The 14,337-nt window shown below is 38.5% G+C and overlaps 1 long non-coding RNA gene and 1 pseudogene across 2 annotated transcripts in view; both read right to left on the reverse strand.

Annotated features, from left to right (window-relative positions):
* Positions 1 to 2,637: 2,637 nt before the first annotated feature.
* The window catches only part of LOC147508054 (potassium transporter 5-like), a 29,325-nt pseudogene continuing 17,625 nt past the window's right edge, over positions 2,638 to 14,337 (reverse strand). Inside the window, exon 7 of the transcript XR_015215547.1 lies at positions 2,638 to 7,857. The product of XR_015215547.1 is annotated as a potassium transporter 5-like (transcript). The remainder of the gene's footprint in view (positions 7,858 to 14,337) is intronic.
* On the reverse strand, positions 9,136 to 10,231 carry LOC147508055 (uncharacterized). Its single transcript, XR_015216290.1, has 3 exons — positions 10,133 to 10,231; positions 9,694 to 9,789; positions 9,136 to 9,619 (listed from the first exon to the last, which is right to left on the reverse strand). It is a non-coding gene; the product is annotated as an uncharacterized LOC147508055 (long non-coding RNA).

A 14,337-nucleotide genomic window follows, 5' to 3' on the forward strand; every position in this document is an offset into this window, starting at 1 on the left:
TGTACCTCCCCTGAACGTGGATCTTATGAACATTGTAGAGGAGGACAAAGAAGGGTGTATATATATTAGAACGTAATACAGGTATATATATCCTTCTCTATCCTTTCTGCAAATGGAAGGTGTTGGAATTCTCCTTTTGGTATTTCAAATTATTTATGTGAGCTTGGTTGAGAAGATGAACAAGTATGTTCTTTCTCTCCTTGTATTTTTGTGTGATAGTCTTATATTGGTTGGAAAACTCTTGGAAACCAGTTTTGCACTCTATATTATTGTTTTAGTCCCATATTGATTAGTTAGCTCTTGGTGAGTGACATTGAACCTCTATATAAAGGTTTGTAGTCTTCCACCAAAGCTAATGATTCAGAAACCCAAAACCTTTTTTTTCTCTTCCTCCACCAGAGAGAGTTGTTTCCTCCACCAAAGAGAATTGTGTTGTTGTTCTACAGAGTAGCCTATATTGGAGTGTACCTTAGGCTTGTTTCTTGTCATTGAATTCTGTGAGTAGAGACGCCTGTGATAAACCCTTAATTTACACTATTTGAGGAGGCAAAATCTCTACTTAAAGACAATGAATTCACACGCCACGCCTTGACATGCAGTTCATTCTTCCTCTGTCATTTAGTTATATTCAATTATCTAACCCTGGCCTATTCCAACAGAAGCTACCCCCCACTGGCTTCATCAAGTTATGATGTACTGAACAACATGTTGGCTGTGGTGGTATAACAGTAGATCATAATGGAATTATGATATTCACATACATTGGGGGTATGGTGGAAACAAAAGATCGGTTTTATACCAAGAGCTCAACGCAATCGAAGTCGGACTCCATGCCAACTGTGTCAACAACATGGCTTCAACAAGATTTTGGTGTGTTCAAATTCACTACACCACTAGAAAACTGTAAATAGATATAATTCATTTAATAACACTTATAAAAAAACACTATAAAATTTTGGAGGATAGCGTTTATCCATCTAGTACTATCTAGTACTATGGTATGTTTGTAACTAAAACAAATATGGATTGTGTTGCACGGAAAATGCAATAAAATCAATTGCGTTTTCTGGTTAATGCTATAAAATAGCATGCCTTTGTCGGACTTTAACCCAAAATTTGAGCCCACTTCAACTGAAATTACCAAAAACTGAAAGAGGCCCGCTTTTTTTTCTCTATTTTCCCACTTGAACTGAAATTACCTTTGAAGTTTATTTCTGATTCTCTCTCTCTAATGCAAAACCCTCTCTCCAAAATCTGAGAATGGAACTTTGAAACCATCGAATCAATGAACAAGAAAAGTAAGTATCTCTTTTCGAAGCATTATCTATTTCTAACAACCCCTTATGTACTCTGGATTTATTTACATGACCATGTCAAGATTTCCAAATCGAACTATGCCTCAATCTTAAAAGTTTCGTATTTCCGCTTTAAATTCTACTTCCAATTCCATTGCACCTTCTGAAAAATGGGTAAAGAGAAATCTGTTAAAAAATTATATATGGAATTTATTTAATTTTTTTTGTTAAAATTTAGGTGTTTCTAGGGTATTTTCTACTGGTGGAACTCCTGTACAAAGGATCTACGAAGGAGCACAAGGTGCGTGACACTTATCTATTCAAATCTTTTGTACCCATAAGTAATTTAGAAGATATAATGTTGTTTGTAAGCCGTTTTTCATCTATAGCACTGAAGGCAGTAGCAGAAAGAATGCAGAACAAGATTTATTTTTCTGTCTCAGTTAATAGCGAGAACAACTATCTGTTCTACTCTCTTGAGATAGGGAGATGGCAGCCCTCTTTTGGCGACTATTTTGGGGAGGATCTTTACAATACAAAAGAACTATTACATTGCGCTTGGATGCAGCCTACTATAAGTTGGAAGCATACTTCGTCGTGATACCTGGTGTTGGTGATACTCTATTTGTCCTTCTGGGCAAGTATACAGAAGAAATAGGTTAGTATCTATCATTGTTCAATTGATTTGTTTTTATTTTCACGTGCATCGCGAACCTGTTCTTTGTTGTTTCTTGATAAATCATGTATATCCATCCCTGCTACAAGTAATATAGGAATAATACATGTACTGTGTGTTTCAAGCAGGTATGATTTTCCTTATAGAGCATAAGTTCATTAGATACCTTGAAATAAGTAAACATATGATGTTCCGAGTTTGTGTTGGATTTTGCCAGATAGAGGTTATGGGATTACCTAATTGGGCGCCACTGTTGATGGGTCATCCCAAGTTCTTTAAATATCCTTTGGGGTTTCTTGGCACTTGTATTCAAAATGGGGTTAATTTGTTTTAAACTGAGTTTGCTTGGATGAAAGCTCCATCCAAAATTTTCATATTCACATGCAAATAAACTTCATTTATGATAAACCTGAACAATTTATATATAATTTTGTAATTTGGACGGGTAGTTATTCCTGTGTAAAGATAAAAACTTTCGCATCAAATATTATAACTTCTCTGTTTAAGGTTTCAATGCATCGACTGTTCACTTTCTATTACTAAGTTGCTAGGATATGATAGTTATTTGCTTTACCTCTCTTTTTTTCTTCATCATTGTGTAGATTAACTACGTAAGACACTCCACTATAAGCTGCTACAACCTGTTTTAGAAGAAATTACAAAGAAGGTCAAGGTGATTTGTCATTCTAGAAGTTTCAAATTTTAAGGCCTTTTGTAGCTTTTATTCGTAAGAGTTGGTACTTTTTTTGGAATTCTTGACAGGTTATTGCTACAAGGATGCTTGCAATCTGGTTAGAATCGAAAAGCTTTAGTTACGATTCTTCAGTTTTCCTTGTAGATTATTACATTTGATTACTCTTCTATCATTTTAAAGGTTCGATTAATCAATGCAAGCTTCCGGATTCAAATGATTTTACAGTAAATTCAATTTATAGGTTTTCATAGTCTCTGAAATTCGTCCATGTCAAGTGTACATACTTGGCTTGTAACAATTTATTAGTTTATAATTTTGAGGCCCTTTTCAACTGAAACATGGTCACACTATAATGTAAGTTATACATAGAACTTAACTTCTTTCAACTACTCACTGCCTAGCCCTAGGGTTAAATCTTATACTCAACTTCAAAATACAAAGCTTGTAGATTCAAAGATTAATCATGGCCCATAAAAAACCTCAAGCTTCAAAGAGCCCAGGCTATACAAGTACCTTTGGACCCTCTTTCAGACTTACACAATGGGTTGGTGGTAGTTTTATATTGGTGGCCTGATTTTGTAATTCTAATAGTGTTTAGAGTTTGTCCCTTTGGATCTGAGCAAGGTATAATGATAACTTAGTGCACAATTTAGAAATTGCTCCTACTCAATTTTTTTGTAACCCAAACCATTGTCGTTGTAGAGAAAGTAATGGCACCTTGACAAACTTAACTTAAAGTCCCTAATCATGGTAGCTTCTTTGTATTCCTTCTCAACTCAAAAAATATATTTTCTGTTACTATTAAAGTTGTTGGCGCTGCACCATTGTGTGGTTGGTTGGTACTGTTCTATAATTTGAATTAGCTAGACACATCTCATTTTTGTTTCATTTGTTTAGTTGTAAGTATATAATCTTGGATGACGTTCTCGTGAATCTTGCTCATCAATATCCGTAGGTATGCGCCATTAATTTGTCTTACCAACCCGAGGTACTAACACAATTGCTTAGCTTCCCACTAATGTATTTTTTTCTCGTGCAAGTTCCAATGTCATTTTTAAACTTTGTTTTTGTCTCTTCTTTGTAGGTCCTGCCGCCAAAGGAAGGTTGTAAATGTCAAGATACTTTTTCATTCATATATATTGTTGACCTCAACTGGTTAGTTTGTTTGAAAATGATTGTTGATGGTAAGTGATGGTCAAGAACACTTCCTAACTGAGTTTTCCTATCAACCCGATCGTGGTTTCACTTTACATTATACTATGACTAAAAGGGTTGGTGTTCAGTACTTGAATTTCTAATTTTATAACTCTATCTTCACTTCGGAAATGATTTTTTGAGCAAAATATAATTATCAAGAGTCTTAGTTTATTATACATGTTTGTTTTATTTCCAGGGAAAAATATATGGTTGGCCAGATTTTGTGGGACTTGTGCTGTATTTGCAAAATGGTTCCCTAATGAAGAATAAGCTTTCATGGTGGCTAGACATTTTGAATTTTGTTTAGTTAAATATGAACTCAGGTATTCATTTTCTTAAAACTCTTATACTTAATTGTTCTGAAATGGGTATGTTTAAAGACGAGTAACATGGCAGATATTGACTTAGTTAGTACCTTAAAGTTTGCATATATAGGATTTTCGCCGCTTTACATTTATTTTATGCATGCATTTCCCGTTTTCTTAATTTGTTAATGAGATTGTGTAATACAATAGATCCATAAACTCAAAATGGATGAGCGCTCAAATAATTGAGAGGTTGATGGTTTGAATCTATCTGGATCCAATTTTTTTTCATTCACTAATTTAATAAATTTAATATACATTTCAATTTTCTGACTTGGTATTAAAAAAACAATAGCATTTTCTTAACGCTATAGAAGTTTAATAGCATAAAAGAAATGCTATCGTTTTGTGGCAGAAACGCTATGAAATCTATTGCATTCCTAACAAACGCTATCATTTTCATAGTATTTTTGGTCTCAAACGCTATCATTTTAATAGCGTTTTTGACACAAACGCTATCTTATAAAGCATGGCATGGTCATAGATAGCGTTTGCAAAAACGCTATCAAGTATATTTGATAGCATTTTTTGAGCTTTATCTATTGTCTTTTGTGCAGTAGTGCTATCGTCTATTCATATCTTAACAGGTAAGGAGAATGCCCCATGGTATTGCAACAATTAACCGTCATGTAGCCATAAAGCACATAACAGATTATATGCATGAGATAATTAACTCCTACATCTGATATGTTATAACCACATGTGTATCTTGAAGTGAACAAGAGCGCTGATCATTTAGCTAGTCTTATTCTCTACATGTTGATGAAAATTTTATTTGTAATGGTCCTCCTCTCACTAGTGTTTTAACTGAATTAAATACAAATGATGTAAGAGGAGAAGTCTATGTAAGATTATAATTTCCTAATGCAGGTAAGGGTTAGCCTAACCCTATTAACCTTTTCAAAAAAAAAAAACTTGTCTATGTTTCCCTGTATAATGGTAATAGTAAACTCTGTCTAGCTAGCTAGTTATGAACTTCCCCTATGGTGTTTACTTGTGAAGGTGAGATAGATTACTATCGAGATTGGTTCCCTTGATCAATCTTGGTTGCCTATTTTTCCTTCTCTTTTATTTCCTGTAACTTTCACCATTCATTTTGTGCAATAGTAACTTATTATCTAGCAACAAAGTAGTGGTTGTTCTTTTTCTACCAAGATTCAAATGAGTGTTTTTAAAGGTGTTTGAGGGCGTACGTCTTGAGGCGCGAGGCGTACCTAAAGTGCCCTAGAAGCGTTGAGCGAAACACTTTTACACTAGAAACGGGCGGATCTAGGATTGCCACTCAAGAGGGGATACTACAATTAATACACTACAATTATGTTTTTTTGGGGTGAATTATACACTATTATAACTAGTATTGTTTTTTCGATAGAAAAATTGGGTGTGTTGCAGCCCACCCCGGCCCCCTGGATCCGCCCCTGGAAGCACACGCTTCAATGTGTGAGGTGTTCATGAAGTGCTGAGGCGTATGCCTCCATTGCAAAATAATTTTTCCACATTACTTCAGCATTTATAATATTTTTTTTCCATTAAAATAAGAAGACATCAAACTTTAAGTATTATCAACTGATCGAGAAACCTCCTTGGTATTGTGTACCAATTTAGTAGCTAGTATCAGATTTATGGCCTTGAACTTTGTAAGCATGCATTAGTTTCAAGCACGTGTATAGGGCGTCTAATAGGTGTGCAATTCTGGTAGCATTTCTACTTTATAATAACGAGTCATGTAATCTCTTTATTCCTTCTCTAGATAGGGCTATTGCAAACATATGTTGAGAGGATAAAGTAGGAGATATCATTTTGAGGAATTAACAGGTGGGGTCTATGCCTAACCCCATTAACTTTTTTCAAAAAAAAATAAATGACCAATCTAACCAATTTTTTGAAATTTTCCAAGTGTTTCAATTGTTTATCTTTTCGTATTTAATAAAGAATAGATATATACTCTTAACCATATTAAATTATGAGTATTATCTCAAATTTATAAAAAATTTGTTGTCTGTAATTGGGTATTAGTGTAATTCGTTTGACTTTTAATTATACAACTTGGATCTTTATACCTATTTAATAGCTGGCAATGTTTCAGAATTTAAAAAATGTCTTGCGCTTGAGGCTTACGCCTCGCATCAAGGGCTAGCCAAAAGCCTCGCGTCGCCCTTTCACCTTTTAAAACATTGATTCAAATCAAGTTCTAGATACTTAGTTATGGTGGTTGTTGCTTACATACAGCCCAAACAATTAGGTGCTAAGTGTTAACAATGAAACATGACATGTCAGTCACCACCTAAGCAGTCGCCATCACAGGCACGGGATGACAAGAGCCATCTCTATGGAAACTTGATGTCCCTTTGCTCCATGCAAGCGGCCACAAGAGCCATCTCTATGAAAACTTGATGTCCCTTTGCTCCATGTAAGCGGCCACTTCACCGCCTACCGTACCTGAAGGCTGAAACCCCTAGGGCATGTTATAAACAGGTTAATCTACTTGCCAGACGATAGCAGTTGGTGTCTCAATCATCAAGAAGCAACTAGCAAGATCCAAAACAAAAGATTTGAAACAAAACTAGCAAGTCTTTCATAATGTATTCCCAACAAAAGTAATCAGAATTCAACCTAGTAAACTGCTAATACATACCCACAAAATTAAAGTTCAACTTCAAAACCCACTAAAATAGGAAGGCATCCATTAAGTTCTTGTGAAACTTGAACAAAGCTCCAAGACTATCGAACTCCTATCTAAAGTTCATAAGTCATCCCAACCAATAGCAAACACCTCAACGTCTTGTCTTACACATCTGTTCAAGAAGTTGTAAGCATAATCAATCATTACTCTCATTCTAAAACCAGATCCCTTCGAAGCCACCACCTCAATTTCATCTCTTAGATATACTACACCACCATTTTGACACTCATTGTCCACCAACTGCACCGCCTTTTCTGCCTCTTCCTTGTTGATCTGTGGCATTATAGGTTGGCTCTCAGTATCTCCGTTACTTTTTGGTAAGTACAACCTAATAACATCCTCATTTATAAACTCTTTTAGTTTCTCCAACAACAAGCTTTTAAAAAAAATCATGCATGTTTTGCACATGAGTACACCCATACCTTACCACACAATAAAAATAGGAATATCTCGTTGGCCAATCCTTCTGAACAAAAACCTTACCTCTTTAGCAACCTTATTTATGGGTAGAGACTTTATGGATACAAATACAAGAACCGTGTGCAATGCTGGAACATTGGCTACATAGTGGGTGAAAATCAGGGAGATACCATGTACAAGTTCAGAGTACAACAAGGCAACACCTGGAAGACGTTGAATGCTTGGATCACAGGCAATATCCCTGAGTTTGTCTATTGGAACCTTGTTCTGTTGTTCATACATGTACTTGTTTCGGTACACATAATTCCATGTGTACATGACTCCAGTGGGGATCACAGAAGAAAACCAAGGGAAGGTACCCACCTTCAACAAACTTGTACATAACTGAACTTAAGAGGAGTAGCTTGAAAAGATATATTGTTAAAACATATGTAATGATAAAGAATATATTGGTCTTCCATATCATGACCATCACAAGGACAAGTAGTGCTGATGTGAGAGTGTCATAACAAAAACCATAGCAATCCCTGCATAGGTCAAGAAAGGCAACATGAAAGAGAGTGAAAATGAGTTCTTCATACATATTTGCACAAGAGCAGTAAGACTAAGCACTAATGGTCTAGGAAAGAAAAAAGAACAAGAACAAGCTGACGACAATCCTAATGAATAACAAGAGTCATATAGTTTATAAAAGTTGGTGTCTTAGAAGCCTAATTAACAGTGAGCATTAACTATAATAACAAGCACACTACTTGCATCTCAAACTCTAATGTCCTATGCTATGCTTGTCCTACCAATATATGGAGAAAAGATAAAAATCTGTTTTTTTTTCCTACACAAACTCAAAGTTTCTTGTGAACATATCCATTCTATGACTATTAGTACCTTAAAAACTTCTAGATTTTTGTAAGACAACTTTGTATTTCCATTATGTAATTGAGAATTTGAAATGCAACAAAGGACTATGTGGATACTTCACTACACCATAACAGTCTATTTGTAACGGATATACATTCGTTACAAAAAATATTAGTAACGGTCATTTTCCATCAACACAAAAGCATGACAAATATTAGTAACGGATAGTTGTAACGTTTAGTAACCGTTACAAATTTGACTAACGGTTATAAAGTGTTATTGAAATTAATTTCAGTAACGGATACTTAACTGTTATAATTTATTAGTAACGGTTACCTAATTTGTTTAAGCGTCACTTTGTTTTTCTATTGCTAACGGTTAATTATCCATTACTAACGAATTGTCATTGTTAAAAAAAAAGGTACTCGCTATTGGTACTTACTATTTTGTGTTGGGCAGACTCCAAAAAAAAAAAATATTATTACAAATTTGCCATTGCTCAAAAAACTAAATTGAATAAGCATACGCACATAGGCAACAAACTCATTATAACGGGAACAAGGTATCGATGCATCAAGTCCTCTTGGTTGGTGCAAGACAACACGATCTGTTGATAATGGCAAGTAAAATGGATTGGACCACCAAGAGTCGCTTCCATGATAAACCACACATTTGTGTTCAAGGATGGTTAATGGTTAAATGCTCCCCTTTTTTTTTCTCATGGCGCATAGTTTCCGGTCGATGACTTTATGATAGCAACGGGTCACAGAGCTAATTCTAATAACACGGTTAACTCACTAATCAGAAAATGAAAGGAATCAATCAATCTCTGAAGGGCTAAACTATAACATTTCAAAGTTCTTTTCTATGGTCTGATTTATAAACTTCACTAATCATGGCTAAAATACACACCAACATACCAAGGACAACGAATAAACTCATAAATATTTGCAAGTTCTAAATATTACTATTTTCATTAATAATCTAATTTTGTACAGTTAACGTTGACATGCTATACAGAACTCTGTATACAAACAGCATACTACCTATTCAAATGTTGTTGTGCTTCTATAGCAGCTCAGTGGAAGGTTCAAACGCAAAAACAAATCCGTATGTAGGTCCTCGCCCATGAGGACTAAATATGTAATCTGGTGGCAATGTGTTCACATCTCTACGATAATTCACTAAGCACCAAAAAGTGCAACAGGGATTCCTTGTCGGCATCAATCTACTATCTTCATGTAGGCCATCTTCAGTGAAGAAAAAAAATAAGATGGAAAATGAGATTCAGGTAGTTCCAGGAGTGGTATCATCTGTCACTATCTCCTCCACAGGATTTTGATCGGCCCATACAGATGCATCCAGATATCCAAGCTCAAAAAGTCAGTCAAGAACATGATCTTCTGCTGGCTTCAATGCCCAGTTGAAAAGCTGGAACCACTAGACACTTCTTAGTTATCAAGATCACAGAAATGGAACTAGTGTTGGAAGGCAAATAAGATTACCTCTCGTGCGCTGGCTCTGTTCTCGGGGTTGCAATCTGGACTGATACCAATACCTTCTAATCCCAACCGTTCCGCCGGAAAAGCACAAACTCGGACCTACATATGATATATATATATATATATATATCATCAAAAAACATCGTTTAAATAACACAATTATCTGATACAAAATCACCAATAAACATGCAAAGTAAATCTGTTGTGTATGTTCAAGCTCATTACGACAGATTCTATGCCGCCAATACTCTATTTAATTATTAATTTGGTACTCATAAGTTACATGTCGAGGGTAAACAAGCCTTCAGCATTCATATCGACAGAAAAGAGAAATTGACATGCTCTAGTCATTTAGGTGGAACCGTGCAAGCTTAGAATGTGAGCAGTCTTTAGCAAGACAGATAACTAAATAATGTTGCATGAAAAAACACTCGAATCATACCGTTTTAGAGGCAGATGTTGGTGGCATAAACAATGTCACACCTCCATCAATGCAAACTCTTCCATTGGACCTAGTATGAACATCATCAGGGAGGAACTTTGTATAGGACGTATACATGACCTAGGAGGTTAGTGGTGATAAAGGGACGGATGCGGTATAGCGTTAGAAGACAGGGTGCACAGGATCAGATCCGCGGTATCCCAACCGCTCTAGAACCGCTGCGAAACGTGGAGAGTGGGAGAGCAAACTGTGAACTGCCAAAATCCACTGCGTATGCGGGAAAGAAAGAGGATATAAGATAGAGTGGAGGGACCAGAAGGGAAGAAAAAAAAGAAAAGAAAGTAAGAGAGCGAGAGGGGAAGAAGATTAGAGGTTGTAATCACAGTCTATACATTTTGGCGCCGTCTGTGGGGACTAGCGAAATAAAATGGCCACCATAACAAAAAAGGGGGTAGGAAGACCTAGGAAAGAAGTTGTTCGAGAGGTTGTAGAGGAAGAAGTGAGGGAAGAAAGAGAGGTGAGTAGAGAGGAAGACATATCTGAGGTGGCGGCAGACGCCACCAGACTTATGCAAGAAGAAATAGTCAGGTTAAGAAACGAGAACGACGAATTGAGAAAGGAAAGAGACACCGCACAAGATGACATGGAAGATAGGGATCGCCGGGGCAGTGAGATGGAAGGGGAGAATGAGGTATACCAGTCTAGGGGAGCAGATGCGGTAAAGGGCATCACGCTGGAAGTGGTACAGGCCATGATCGAGAAAGATAGAGAAGCTAACCGTACGGTAGAAAAAATGAACCAAAGTGCCGCTCAAAAGGAGGTTGCTAACCTCAACAAGAATCCACTGGCGGATTCGGTCTGGAATTCAGAGGTACCTAAGAGATTCATCAAGCAAGATTCGAAAGGTATGATGGGAAAGGCGACCAACCGATCATTTGCATCATTTTAGACAAAAGATGCCACCGCGGCGCAGAAAATAAGTATGACGGTCGCGACCGCATGATGTTCCCCGCAAGCCTTAAGGGGGCGCTTCGGATTGGTATTACCGCCTATCTTCGCGAGCATCGAGATTTGAAGAACTAGAACGAAGCTTTAGGTGGACCATTTCATCCACCGTAAACGGAGAGTAGTGGATATCGCGCACCGCTTAACATCAAATAGAGGTCACCGGAGTCGTTAAAGAGTTTCGTGCGGTGTTCAAAGAAGAGACCCTGAGGGTGGAGAATCTGGAAGAGCATACCGCGGTCATTGCATTTCAGCACGGCTTGAAGCAGGGGACTAGGGTGCACGAATCAGTGTCCAAAATCGAAATCACCACTCTGCATGCTCTGTACCCAAAGGTAGAAAAGTATATTCGGTACGAAGATATAATGCAAAGAAATGCGAGGGAACAAAAAAGATCGGGGAAGGCAGTGCAGGCAGTGGATAGAGACGACAGAAGGGATAGGGGTAAGAGAGAAGAGAGAGAAGGGGGATCCAACAGAGGGGAAAGACGGGGACCCGACAGATCTGGAGATCGAAACAGGAGGGATATTCGTGAAAGAAAGCCGTACCGTGAGATAGAACAAACACCTCTTAATAGGCCATTAGAGGAAATCTTGCCCCTCATCAAGGGGCTGCAGCATTATGAAGGACCGCGGAACACACCTGAGAGATTGAGGGGAAAACCATTTTGTGCCTATCATCAGATTAGGAACCACGCCACTAACGAATGTTATGCTTTGAAATGGCTGGTGGAAAGAATGATTGAGAAGGGGATGCTTAGAGAATATGTCGCGGAGGTTCGTCATGCCGAGAGAGGACAGGCTCCCGCTAGGATCTTGGGTACAATAAATGTCATTTACGATTGGAGAGACACTCGGGAGGAATGCCCACCGACAAGATGAGAAGGACAAATGAGCTTAAACAAAGTTAATGAAGTAACAAGCATGACGCTAGTTTTCGTGAACCCGCGATTGCAGTGGGAAACATAACTTTCACTCCGAAAGACTTGGAATTAGTGATTTCGCCGCATGAAGATGCGTTGGTGATTACCATAGCAATGGGTAATTATCTAGTGAAGCGAGTGTTGATAGACTGCGGAAGTTCAGTAGACATGTTGTTCATAGGGGCAATGGAAGAGATGAATATAGATAGGGATCAGTTGAGGGTTTCTCAGACTAATTTGTACGGCTTCAATGGAAGTATGACAAAGCCTATAGGGGAAATAACGTTGCCGGTAACTGCAGGGCCGACGACGGTATTCACCAGATTTATGGTGGTAGATACGGGGTCCCAGTATAATGCCATTCTGGGAAGAAGATGGATTCACGAAATGAAAGCTATTCCGTCGACCTATTATCAGGTCATCCGCTTCCCCGCGAAAGGGGGGGTGTACGAAATAAAGGGGGACCAGGTCGCGGCTCAGAATATACATCAAGTGACGGTAAAAGGTATGGTCCGTGGAATAGAAAGTGACAAGCAGAAGAATGACAAGGGAGAAGCGTAGCAATTACAGGAAGCCGTACTCACTGAAGGATGCGAATCTCATCAGAGGCCAAAAACTCTGGACGAGATTGAGATCGTGAACTCAAAGGGGAGGAAGAAAAATTTACTTCAGTGGGGTCGGACTTGCCAGAAGAGTGGAAATTCAAACTGACACAATTATTAGCGAGAAATGTTGACATATTTGCTTGGGCAATTGAAGATATAACAGAATAGATCCGAGTTCGCTTGCCATCACTTGCACATGAAAGAGGGTCGCGAAGCCTATAAGACGTAAAATGAGAAGCGTAAGACCCAAATACGCTGGAAGGGATTCGCAAAGAAGTTATACTTTTGGGATGCGGGTATAATCAGGAGCCGTAGGATGTACAGAGTGGTGTCCAACGTGGTCGCGGTTCCAAAAAAGAACGGCAAAGGTTCGAATGTGTGGACTTTACGGACGTGAAATAAAGAGTGTCCTAAAGATCGTTATCCTATGCCGCGGGTGGATGAGTTAGTAGATAGAACAAATTTGGTTTCAAGTTATTCTCTTTCATGGATGCTTCCATGGGATATAACCAGTCGCGATGTTTGGCCCGGATCAAGAAAAATACTACCTTCGTGGTGGAAGGAGGTACGTATTGTTATACAAGAATGCCTTTTGGTTTGAAGAATCGCGGGGCTACATTTCAGCGGGTTGGGGAAAAAAATGTTCGAGGACAAGATTCGAAGCGGTATGGAAATATACATTGATGATATGGTTGAAAAAGCATGTCGGAAGAAGAGCATTTGAAGGGTCTCCGTGAAACTTTTCACATAATCGCTGGAAGCATAGTCCGGTCAACCCCGCAGAAATGCACATTCGGGGTATCATCGGGGAAGTTCTTGGGTTATATAGTCACGTATCGTGGAATTGAGGCCAATCCCGAGCAGATTAGATCCCTAGTGGAGATGCCGTCCCCTCAGAATGTAAAGGAAGTGCAACGGTTAGCAGGTAGAGTCGCGGCATTGAACAGATTTATATCCAAATCCTCGGACAAGTGCAGACCGTTGTATCGCTTGCTGAGAAAAATGCCAGATTTTCGATGGACCACCGAGTGTGAGGAAGCCTTCCAAGAATTAAAGATTTATTTAGGGAAAGCCCCTTTACTATCACGGCCAGAGGAAGGAGAGATATTGTATCTATATTTGGGGGTATCGAGTACCATAAGTTCGGCCTCGTGCGCGTATTGTAGAGAAGATAGAGAAACCGGTTTATTTTCAGAGTAAAACCATGCTAGCCGCCGAGTCGCGATACAGTAGAATTGAGAAGTATGCTTTAGCGTTGATGTTCTCCGCATTAAAACTGAAACCCTATTTCGATGCACACTCAGTGGTAGTGATAACAAATTTGCCTCTCAAGCAAGCGTTGAAGGCAGAAAAGTCAGGGAGAATGCTGAAATGGGCGGTGATGCTTAGTTGTTACGAAATCAAATATCAAGTTAGAACAGCGGAAAAAGCGCAAGCCATGGCGGAGTTCCTAGCGGAATTTCCAGCCGAGGATCCCACTTGGGGAGAAGAAATGGTTATGGATCAGGAAGAAGAATCTGGTCGATCCCTTGACCCATGGGATACGCCAAGAATGGTTGGAGATTATTCGCGGACGGATCAGATCAACATTAACGGAAATGGATTGGCGTGGTTTTGGTGACTCGCACAAACACAAAGTTGGAGTTATCAATGAAACTAGGGTTTGCGGCTTC

This window comes from Coptis chinensis, chromosome 3 (assembly GCF_015680905.1).
Source record: "Coptis chinensis isolate HL-2020 chromosome 3, ASM1568090v1, whole genome shotgun sequence".
Lineage (NCBI taxonomy): Eukaryota > Viridiplantae > Streptophyta > Magnoliopsida > Ranunculales > Ranunculaceae > Coptis > Coptis chinensis.